Here is a 10,219-nt window from a genome sequence, read left to right on the forward strand (position 1 = left end):
CCAGTGTCAGTTGCAGGGGGCCAGTGTCAATTGCAGGGGGCCAGTGTCAATTGCAGGGGGCCAGTGTCAGTTGCTGCAGAAAGGTTGTGTCATTTGCAGGGGGCCTGTGTCAGTTGCAGCATAGGACCTGCATAGTGTGCAAGAGCCTTGTTACTGAGTAGTAACTAGCAGATACGCATCAGTTTACAGAGGGGAGACTGCCCTGGGTGGAGGAGACAATCTGCATACAAAGGAGGGGAAGAAGAGACAGGCCTGATAGAGAATGTCTTTGCAAGAAAGTGATAGGAGCCTGGGAAGAAGTGTGAATGCAGGCTTCCTGAAGTAAATCAGCTCAAAGTCCGGGTGAGCAGATCTGAGCCAGTGAGCTATGCATGTAGTGAAGAATGACACATCTATACTGAGAGTCATGGTCCGGCAGCTAGGAGATAGGCAGCGATGGGCCTCAAGGCGAGTTAGTTGGTCGACGTAAAGCTGTAGGAGACAGGAACCGAGGAGATGACCTCCTTCAGACAGATGGGGCTAATAAAGTGACAAGTCCTGAATTGATTGAGACCCCCTAGAATTTAACGGGTGTGACCATGCACCTCACTGAAACCTGGAATATGAGAGCAGTGCGGCAGTAGGGGGGACAAGTATGTGGAAAGGAAATAACCTGGAAAGGGTGCATAGCTGTCAAGAAAAATTCCTCCATCTTAAGCTCTGTAGGAGCCATCTGAGAAGGCTCATTTCAAAAGCTTAGATCACATCATGGCACTCACATCATGACTTCCAGTTTAGGAAAGGACAGATTCCGCCAGGGTCTGTGGGAGCCGCCATTATCGTCACCACCACCATCATGGAATGGTGTGGACGATGCTTGAGGAGTAAAACCTGAGTAATGTTCAGATGGTGGCCAGACGGCCTTAGGTTTATTTTACGCAATTGATGTACTTGTTTTTTCCATTCGACAAAAAAATAAAGCAGCTTAGTTGAGTTACCCACCAGGGCCGTGGGGTACTCGGTACCGGGTCCGGTCGCTCTTAAAGGGGATGTCACGGTGGCTGTGACCCGGTCCGTGGCCCTATGACTCAATTAAAGGGAAACAGTCTTTAAAGGGGTTTTTGTATAAGGTTTGTCGTGATGCTACCTGTGGTGTTCGGTCAGTGGGGACCGACGCCGCTTAAAGGGGACCTCTGGGGCGATGGTGTGGCGGCTGGATGGTGACGCTTCCCACAGGTGAAGCGGGGTCCCCAGGGCTCCCAAGGTGTGTGGTGATGATGGTGTATGCCGGTGAATGAGTACAGGACACAGTGTTGCAGTCTTTACCTGATTTACTGAAGTTGTAACAGGCTTCAGTCCAGGGTACCGGCAACAGGTGCTTAAGGAGTCCAGGCCGCCTGGAAACAAGTGAAATCCCTTTGGCAAGTCAGGTTGGGAGCCTTCCACTTTGCGCTCGCTATAAGTCCCTTGCTGTCTGAAGTTTCCTAACAAGGTCCAGGTCCTTTTTCTGTCCTGGGACAGTGCCTGTATGATAGGCAGTTTGAGCCATTCTTTCTGGGGTCTCTGCACGGTAACTCCAGGCTCCAGAATGCTGCTGTACCACAGGCTGAATACGGGCAGTATACGTATAGTCCTATGCCCTCCGGTTCTGTTATGGGGCTTGCAGCTCCCCACAGCCTCGGGCTCCCGGTACCCGGTCTCCGTGCTCTGGCTCACAGGAGGCCCACTCGCAGCCCCCCATAGCCCTGAATCTCTCCTCTGCTCCTTTCCCTTCACTGTCTGCTCCAGACTAAACTAGCTCCTCCTCCAGACCAGGATGTTTATTCAGGGAAGCTGCCCTGAAACCGGGTTTAGAGCTCCCCCTCCTGGCCTGGATTCAGAAGGTGTTGTGTGTGTGATTTACCTGGAAAAGAGATCCCTCTTGTTTCCAGACATAGAACTACCCTCCCCGAGAGGAAGACAGAGTGAAAGTTCTTTTTGTGCCAGCCGTGTAATAGTGCCAGCATTTCAAAAGATGGCAATGGCATAAGCTAATCTGCCTCTGATACATTACCTGGCTGCATACGTTATATTCTTTGTAACATCATTTGTATTCATTTATGACTGTCTAATATCCCCTCCACCCGAAATGACAGCCTCATTCAATCCATAACATTGTAAGAGCGAAGACTCAGAACAGACTACGTAAACTAGAATTCCCTAATGGAGAGAGTGAGAGAGAAGTGAGAGAGGACGGCGTCCAATAGCGAGATAAAGTGATGAGAAGAGGACCCTGGAGCTGCATCTGTACAATGTTCAGGAAAGGAGGCTATTAGTAAACCCTGTTAGAAGCTTCCCTGGAGAGACTCTATGGTGTCACTGTGCCAGGTCGGGATCAATCACTGCTATTTATTTGACTACTAGTATACAACTACAAAATCACCACAATTCGCTGGGATGTAAGAATCACTGTACTTACAGTACAGACCAAAAGTTTGGACACTCCTCATTTAAAGATTTTTCTGTACTTCACACTGAAGGCATCAAAACTATGAATTATCACATGTGGAATTATATACTTAACAAAAAAGTGTGACAACTGAAATTATGTCTTATATTCTAGGTTCTTCAAAGTAGCCACCTTTTGCTTTGATGACTGCTTTGCACACTCTTGGCATTCTCTTGATGAGCTTCAAGAGGTAGTCTCCGGGAATGGTTTTCACTTCACAGGTGTGCCCTGTCAGGTTTAATAAGTGGGATTTCTTGCCTTACAAAATGGGGTTGGGACCATCAGTTGTGTTGTGCAGAAGTCTGGTGGATACACAGCTGATAACCCTACTGAATAGACTGTTAGAATTTGTATTATGGCAAGAAAAAAGCTGCTAAGTAAAGAAAAACGAGTGGCCATCATTACATTAAGAAGCGAAGGTCAATCAGTACGAAAAATTGGGCAAACTTTGAAAGTGTCCCCAAGTGCAGTGGCAAAAACCATCAAGCGCTACAAAGAAACTGGCTCACATGAGGACCACCCCAGGAAAGGAAGACCAAGAGTCATCTCTGCTTCTGAGGATAAGTTTATCAGAGTCACCAGCCTCAGAAATCGCAGGTTAACAGCAGCTCAGATTAGAGACCAGGTCAATGCCACACAGAGTTCTAGCAGCAGACACTTCTCTACAACAACTGTTAAGAGGAGACTTTGTGCAGAAGGCATTCATGGTAAAATAGCTGCTAGGAAACCACTGCTAAGGACAGGCAACGAGCAGAAGAGACTTGTTTGGGCAAAAGAACACAAGGAATGGACATTAGACCAGTGGAAATCTGTGCTTTGGTCTGATGAATCCAAATTTGAGATCTTTGGTTCCAACCACCGTGACTTTGTGCGACTCAGAAAAGGTGAACGGATGGACTCTACATGCCTGGTTCCCACCGTGAAGCATGGAGGAGGAGGTGTGATGGTGTGGGGGTGCTTTGCTGGTGACACTGTTGAGGAGTTATTAAAAATTGAAGGCATACCGAACCAGCATGGCTACCACAGCATCTTGCAGCCACATGCTATTCAATCCGGTTTGCGTTTAGTTGGACCATCATTTATTTTTCAACAGGACAATGACCCCAAACACTCCTCCAGTCTGTGTAAGGGCTATTTGACCAAGAAGGAGAGTGATGGGGTGCTACGCCAGATGACCTGGCCTCCACAGTCACCAGACCTGAACCCAATCGAGATGGTTTGGGGTGAGCTGGACCACAGAGTGAAGGCAAAAGGGCCAACAAGTGCTAAGCATCTCTGGAAACTCCTTCAAGATTGTTGGAAGACAATTCCCGGTGACTACCTCTTGAAGCTCATCAAGAGAATGCCAAGAGTGTGCAAAGCAGTCATCAAAGCAAAAAGTGGCTACATTGAAGAACCTAGAATATAAGACATATTTTCAGATGCTTCACACTTTTTTGTTAAGTATATAATTCCACATGTGTTAATTCATAGTTTTGATGCCTTCAGTGTGAATGTACAATTTTCATAGTCATGAACATACAGAAAAATCTTTAAATGAGAAGGTGTGTCCAAACTTTTGGTCTGTGCTGTATATAGTAATATGCAAAGTGCCATTTTGCAATTCCAGCTCAGTCAGGGGCGTCCACAGAAATTATAGGGGGGGGAAGGCTATAAAAATTCCCCGAGAATAGGCCCTACTCCAAAATGACAGGTCAGCCAAACATATTACCTCTCTGTTATAATTAATGGTTTTATCATCTGTTTTTAACTTCAAACTTCTGTGCTGATTAATTTGATATTGAATCTGTTAATTAGAGCCATGGGTTTTTACTGCACCTAGCCACCACTAGGGGGAGCTAACCACACAGGGAAGCTGCATAAATCTGTACGCGGTTAGCACCACCTCGTGGTGGCACTATTGCAGTAAAGTGCTTGTTCTGTATTGTAATTACACCACCATGCACAGTCACTTACACCACCATGCACAGTCACTTACGCAACCATGCACATTACAGCCTCAACAGTTTTTTTCCCCCTATTTATTAGACATTAATATAGCCATCTCAGTGTATGGTATATGAAAGCCCTCCTCAATCAGATAACTTGGTCAGTAAAAGTGTTTTTTTTAACATGAAACCTCTGTTTATAGCATAGGCAACTTACTTTTGGTTGGCTGCCACGTAATGTTCCATTTTTTCGCAGTGCCCACGGCAGGGGATTTACATGTCAGCTGTGGTTCCCCCATAATAACAGATAATTAGCAAGAGTACCAAAAGCTGGACATTCGGCCATCAGCGAGGTGCAAGGGAAGTTATCCTTAGAGGCAGTTGTTTCCTTCAGAGATCATAATTGGCCACACCAAGCAAGTCACCATTAACCTAATAATAGTTGGGCAGATTTACTAATGCTATCCAATATTTAGCCATATTACTTTGTGCGCTTTCTCAACCTCTGTTCCATTCATTGTCTATGGGATTGCCAGAAGCAGCTGAGCACTGTACTTCGATTCCTCCGCCAATACAATAGACAATGAATGTAGTAAAAGCCTATAATGATTGGCATAATAAAAAATGGAATTTAGAAATACTTTTTGTAAAGATCCCTGCATGTTTCAATTGAAAATTTATACAAGAATAGTGAAATGCTGGCAATTTGGGGGGCTTGGGATGGGGGACCTGTCAGGTTACCTTAAGCTAGTATAGATGTATCACTACCACGTGTACTCTAATTTTTTTTATTATTTTGGACGACCACTTTAACAGTGGTGTAACTTGAAGCAAGTGGAATCCAGTACAAGATCTCCAACAGGGTCCCAACCACTGTGAGTCTTTAATAGTTGGGTCTTCTCATATAGGCTTGTCCTGTCTAAGCTCAGGTGTAACGCTCATGAGTTAGCGCACCAGTGCACACCAGTCCCTCTGTCAAATTTCTAATTTGGAGGGGCCAGATCTTTCTGCAGAAAAATAGATGCCCTAAGATACAGCCCGGGCAACTTGGACCCTGTATTTGCGGGATTTTTGATGCTTTCTTTTCTCTGCCAAAACGGTGATAAGTAGGGTTTAAAGGGGGAGGGGTGTCACTACGTATATGTCATCATTTCGGGGATCTGACCTCACAATTCTGAGATTCATGGAGTCGCAATATTGTAGTTCCTCTATCGTTTACCCCTGTACTCAACTGAACTGCAGGTGACAGCCCCACACTAGAGTTTTTGGGAACGTCATGACTTTAGTGTGAGATTTACGAATCCTGACTAATATACGGACAACTGAAAATTAGACTAGACAACGAATATACGCCAAATTTTCACAGTGACTTTTCCTGGGTGATGAATTTGGTGCTTCTCTAGACACTTTTACACCCTTCGGCTGCTATCAATGAGGTTATGCAAATTGTCTCTTCAGAGAGGAGGAGGACTAGAACTCTAGTGCCACCTATAGGAAATGACAATCCTAAAAGTCAATAATGGCCCTTTAACGAGCCTTGCAATATGACCTAGGATAAAAGCTAAAGCCAAAATCTCAATTTGCAGAAACGGTGTTTTGGGGTTACTGCCCCTCGTCAGTGCAAAGTTTCATTAATGTTTTGGATTAGATTTTTCATCAGTGTTTGGTCAGTGTGTCCGTTTTTTACCGTCAGTATTTCATCAGTTTTTTTTCTGAATTTATTTTGTGTGAGAAACGTGCAGCAATAGAATGCAACAAGGATGATATCAGTCTTTTTTTCTTACCCATAGTGATTTTATTCCGTGACTTTTTTTTTTTTTGTGGTCACCCGGTACACAAAAATACAGACATGTGAACAGCACGGAGAGACTATATTGGGCTGGTGTTCTATCAGTGACAAACATACAAGAAAATCTGATGTGTGAACAGGGCCTTATACTGTATTCTCACCTAGAATACTGGGGGACAGATGGACGGACTCGAATAGTCGACCTGAACTGGCAGCCTGTACATCTCAGCACCTCGTGTGCCTGAGGCCTAAGACGTTCGGAGGCTGCGGGGCCCACAGGACAAATCCTACGACCCATTCCAATATATGTATATACATCTAGATCTAGTCAGCATCATGTGCTTCATGTACTTGGCATTCTGTGCACAGCAACCCTGCAACAAATAAGTAGGACAGGGCTTTCCTGATGCCATACAATCACTTTGTGGAGAAAAATAAGCAGCATCCCCGCATAGCAGGAACATAATAGAGAGATATCCACCAAAAATGACGCGATACCCCATCCTCCTCAGCATCACATGCATGCAGTCTCATCAGCACCATGGACACTGGCATATCGGGGCGGTGAGATTACTGTGCAGGTGAGCAGTCTACATAACCACTGGGCCCTGATCGTCTGCGTAAAGGCAGTCTGGAAAGGAAAGAGTTAAAAGCGTAATATAATGAGGATGTCCCCACGACAAATATATATATATATATATATATATATATATATATATATATATATATATATATATATATATATATAACAGTGAACATCCAGAGCATCTATAGTATTTTATCACTATCATTTCCAGAGCAAATTGCTGAGCGGGCACAGTGGGCACAGCATCCCACCCATCACACGGCGGCAGCACCAGCAGCAGCATCCCTTACCGTGCTCACCTGCAGCAGCCTGTGGAGTGTGTGCAGCTGAGGAGGGAGGCGTCTCGCTGACAATCACAGCCCCTCAGTCACAATAGGTCCAGTGTGAGGAGCTCCCTCCCTGCTGCTCCCCTATTAGTCACATCTGTTAACCTTTTATTTGCCATAACCCGGCAGCTCTCCATCACTCGGTGGTCCGCGATGCCCATTATTATAGATCCATCCTGTGTAGATTCCCAGGCTTTATTAACTGCTGTACTCTCTAATAGGAAGAACAGATCACATCGTAGATGTTACCGCGTTCACGTTTTTTTTTTTGTCGCACAGTTGTTGAAGTGATGCTCTTTTACAATCTTTGTAATAATACTCATCGTTTCTCCTTGCTTGACATGCCAGTGTAAGGAGACCTATAGGCCATGCAATGATCCTCTTAAGTTAAATAAATAATTATAATAATATAAAATAATAATTAATTAAATATTCAAATTGCCTCTTCGGAGAGAAAGAGGACTTGATATTGTCATTTTGTGCATTTTTTTTAAAAAAAAGGTTGCAAATCATAAACATGGCTAAATAAATAAAAATTCTTAGGACTTGCCTGCTTTGAAGAGATCAAGATAAAATGACGGATTTGGTGCAGAAAGTAGTCATAATAACACATGAATTATTATAAATCTGTCTAAAAAAGTAAAGATGATACAAAATGAACCCCCCAAAATAGGGATGAAATAAGTGACAAATTCCCTCTTTGTGTTTCAATTCCAAAACATTTTCAAGATCTCTGTTTGCAGTGGGTGACTCGGCGCATTCCTCTTTATATGGCTGAAATCCCATGTGAGCATAATACTGAGAGAGTGCTGTTATTCAATAGAGTCAGAGGATTTTCAGTTTTGTTTTTTATCATTATTATTTAGGACAGAAGAATATATGAAAGCCGGGGTTTTCATTCCAAAATACAGACACCAAACAGACCCCATAATAAACAAGTCTACTTCTGTTCACACAAAAATGCAGCAGCTCAGTTATTCTGTTTGGTTTGTCCTAAAATGGAACAGATATATGGAAGGTCCTAATGGACAAAAGAGCACAGACCTACAACAGAGCGCAGACCTACAACAGAGCGCAGACCTACAACAGAGCGCAGACCTACAACAGAGCGCAGACCTACAACAGAGCGCAGACCTACAACAGAGCGCAGACCTACAACAGAGCGCAGACCTACAACAGAGCGCAGACCTACAACAGAGCGCAGACCTACAACAGAACGCAGACCTACAACAGAGCGCAGACCTACAACAGAACGCAGACCTACAACAGAACGCAGACCTACAACAGAACACAGACCTACAACAGAGCACAGACCTACAACAGAGCGCAGACCTACAACAGAGCGCAGACCTACAACAGAGCGCAGACCTACAACAGAGCGCAGACCTACAACAGAGCGCAGACCTACAACAGAGCGCAGACCTACAACAGAGCGCAGACCTACAACAGAGCGCAGACCTACAACAGAGCGCAGACCTACAACAGAACGCAGACCTACAACAGAGCGCAGACCTACAACAGAACGCAGACCTACAACAGAACGCAGACCTACAACAGAACACAGACCTACAACAGAACGCAGACCTACAACAGAACGCAGACCTACAACAGAACGCAGACCTACAACAGAACGCAGACCTACAACAGAACGCAGACCTACAACAGAACGCAGACCTACAACAGAACGCAGACCTACAACAGAGCGCAGACCTACAACAGAGCGCAGACCTACAACAGAGCGCAGACCTACAACAGAGCGCAGACCTACAACAGAGCGCAGACCTACAACAGAGCGCAGACCTACAACAGAGCGCAGACCTACAACAGAGCGCAGACCTACAACAGAGCGCAGACCTACAACAGAGCGCAGACCTACAACAGAGCGCAGACCTACAACAGAACGCAGACCTACAACAGAGCGCAGACCTACAACAGAACGCAGACCTACAACAGAACGCAGACCTACAACAGAACGCAGACCTACAACAGAACGCAGACCTACAACAGAACGCAGACCTACAACAGAACGCAGACCTACAACAGAACGCAGACCTACAACAGAACGCAGACCTACAACAGAACGCAGACCTACAACAGAACGCAGACCTACAACAGAACGCAGACCTACAACAGAACACAGACCTACAACAGAACACAGACCTACAACAGAGCGCAGACCTACAACAGAGCGCAGACCTACAACAGAGCGCAGACCTACAACAGAGAGCACAGGACTACAAGAGAGTACAGAACTACAACAGAGACTAGACCTACAACAGAGCGCAGACCTACAACAGAGCACAGACCTACAACAGAGCGCAGACTGTTGAGAATTCTGCTCTTGGGCTCCCTCCGGTGGTTGTAAGTGGTAGCGCTGCTGTCTCTGAATCACAGCATTTATCAGGTGTTTTCACTTTTTGCAATTTGGACAGGGCTATTTAGTCTTGCTTCACCCTTTAGTCAGTGCCAGTTGTCCATTGTTCCTGGAGGATTCACATCCCTGCCTGGTCTCTTCTGCTTTGCAGTTCTTTTCAACAAAGAGAAGTTCTGGCCTTGATTTTGCTGTCCACATGCTGTGGTCTTATTGTTCAGTTATTTTCCATGTTTTGTCTTGTCCAGCTTGGTCTGTATAAGGATTTGTTTAGCCAAGCTGGTATCTCTGGAGATGCAGATATACCCTCCATGTCTTTAGTTAGCTGTGGAGTTTTTGTATTTTCTGTGGTGGATATTTTCTAGTGTTTTAATACTGACCGCATAGTACTCTGTCCTGTCCTTTCTATTTAGCTAGAAGTAACCTCCTTTGCTAAATTCTCATTTCAGTCTGTGTATATTTTTTCCCCTCTCCTCTCACAGTCAATATTTGTGGGGGGCTGCCTGTTCTTTGGGGATTTTCTCTGAGGCAAGATAGTTTTCCCTTTTCTATCTCTAGGGGTAATTAGTCCTCCGGCTGTGTCGAGATGTCTAGGGAGCGCTAGGTACATTCCACGGCTACTTCTAGTTGCGGTGTTAGGTTCAGGGTCTGCGGTCAGTACAGGTACCACCTTCTCCAGAGTACGTCCCATGCTGCTCTTAGGCCACCAGATCATAACAGTACAACTGGCCAACAATGAGTTAACCGCATCT

At 45.1% G+C, this 10,219-nt stretch overlaps 1 protein-coding gene across 1 annotated transcript in view; it reads right to left on the reverse strand.

Annotated features, from left to right (window-relative positions):
- The window catches only part of SGTB (small glutamine rich tetratricopeptide repeat co-chaperone beta), a 59,583-nt gene extending 52,419 nt beyond the window's left edge, over positions 1-7,164 (reverse strand). Inside the window, exon 1 of the mRNA XM_077286291.1 lies at positions 7,061-7,164. The gene's annotated coding sequence lies outside the window, so the exon portion shown is untranslated. The remainder of the gene's footprint in view (positions 1-7,060) is intronic.
- Between the last annotated feature and the right edge of the window lie 3,055 nt (positions 7,165-10,219).

The sequence above is a fragment of the Ranitomeya variabilis genome, chromosome 1, assembly GCF_051348905.1.
Source record: "Ranitomeya variabilis isolate aRanVar5 chromosome 1, aRanVar5.hap1, whole genome shotgun sequence".
NCBI lineage: Eukaryota > Metazoa > Chordata > Amphibia > Anura > Dendrobatidae > Ranitomeya > Ranitomeya variabilis.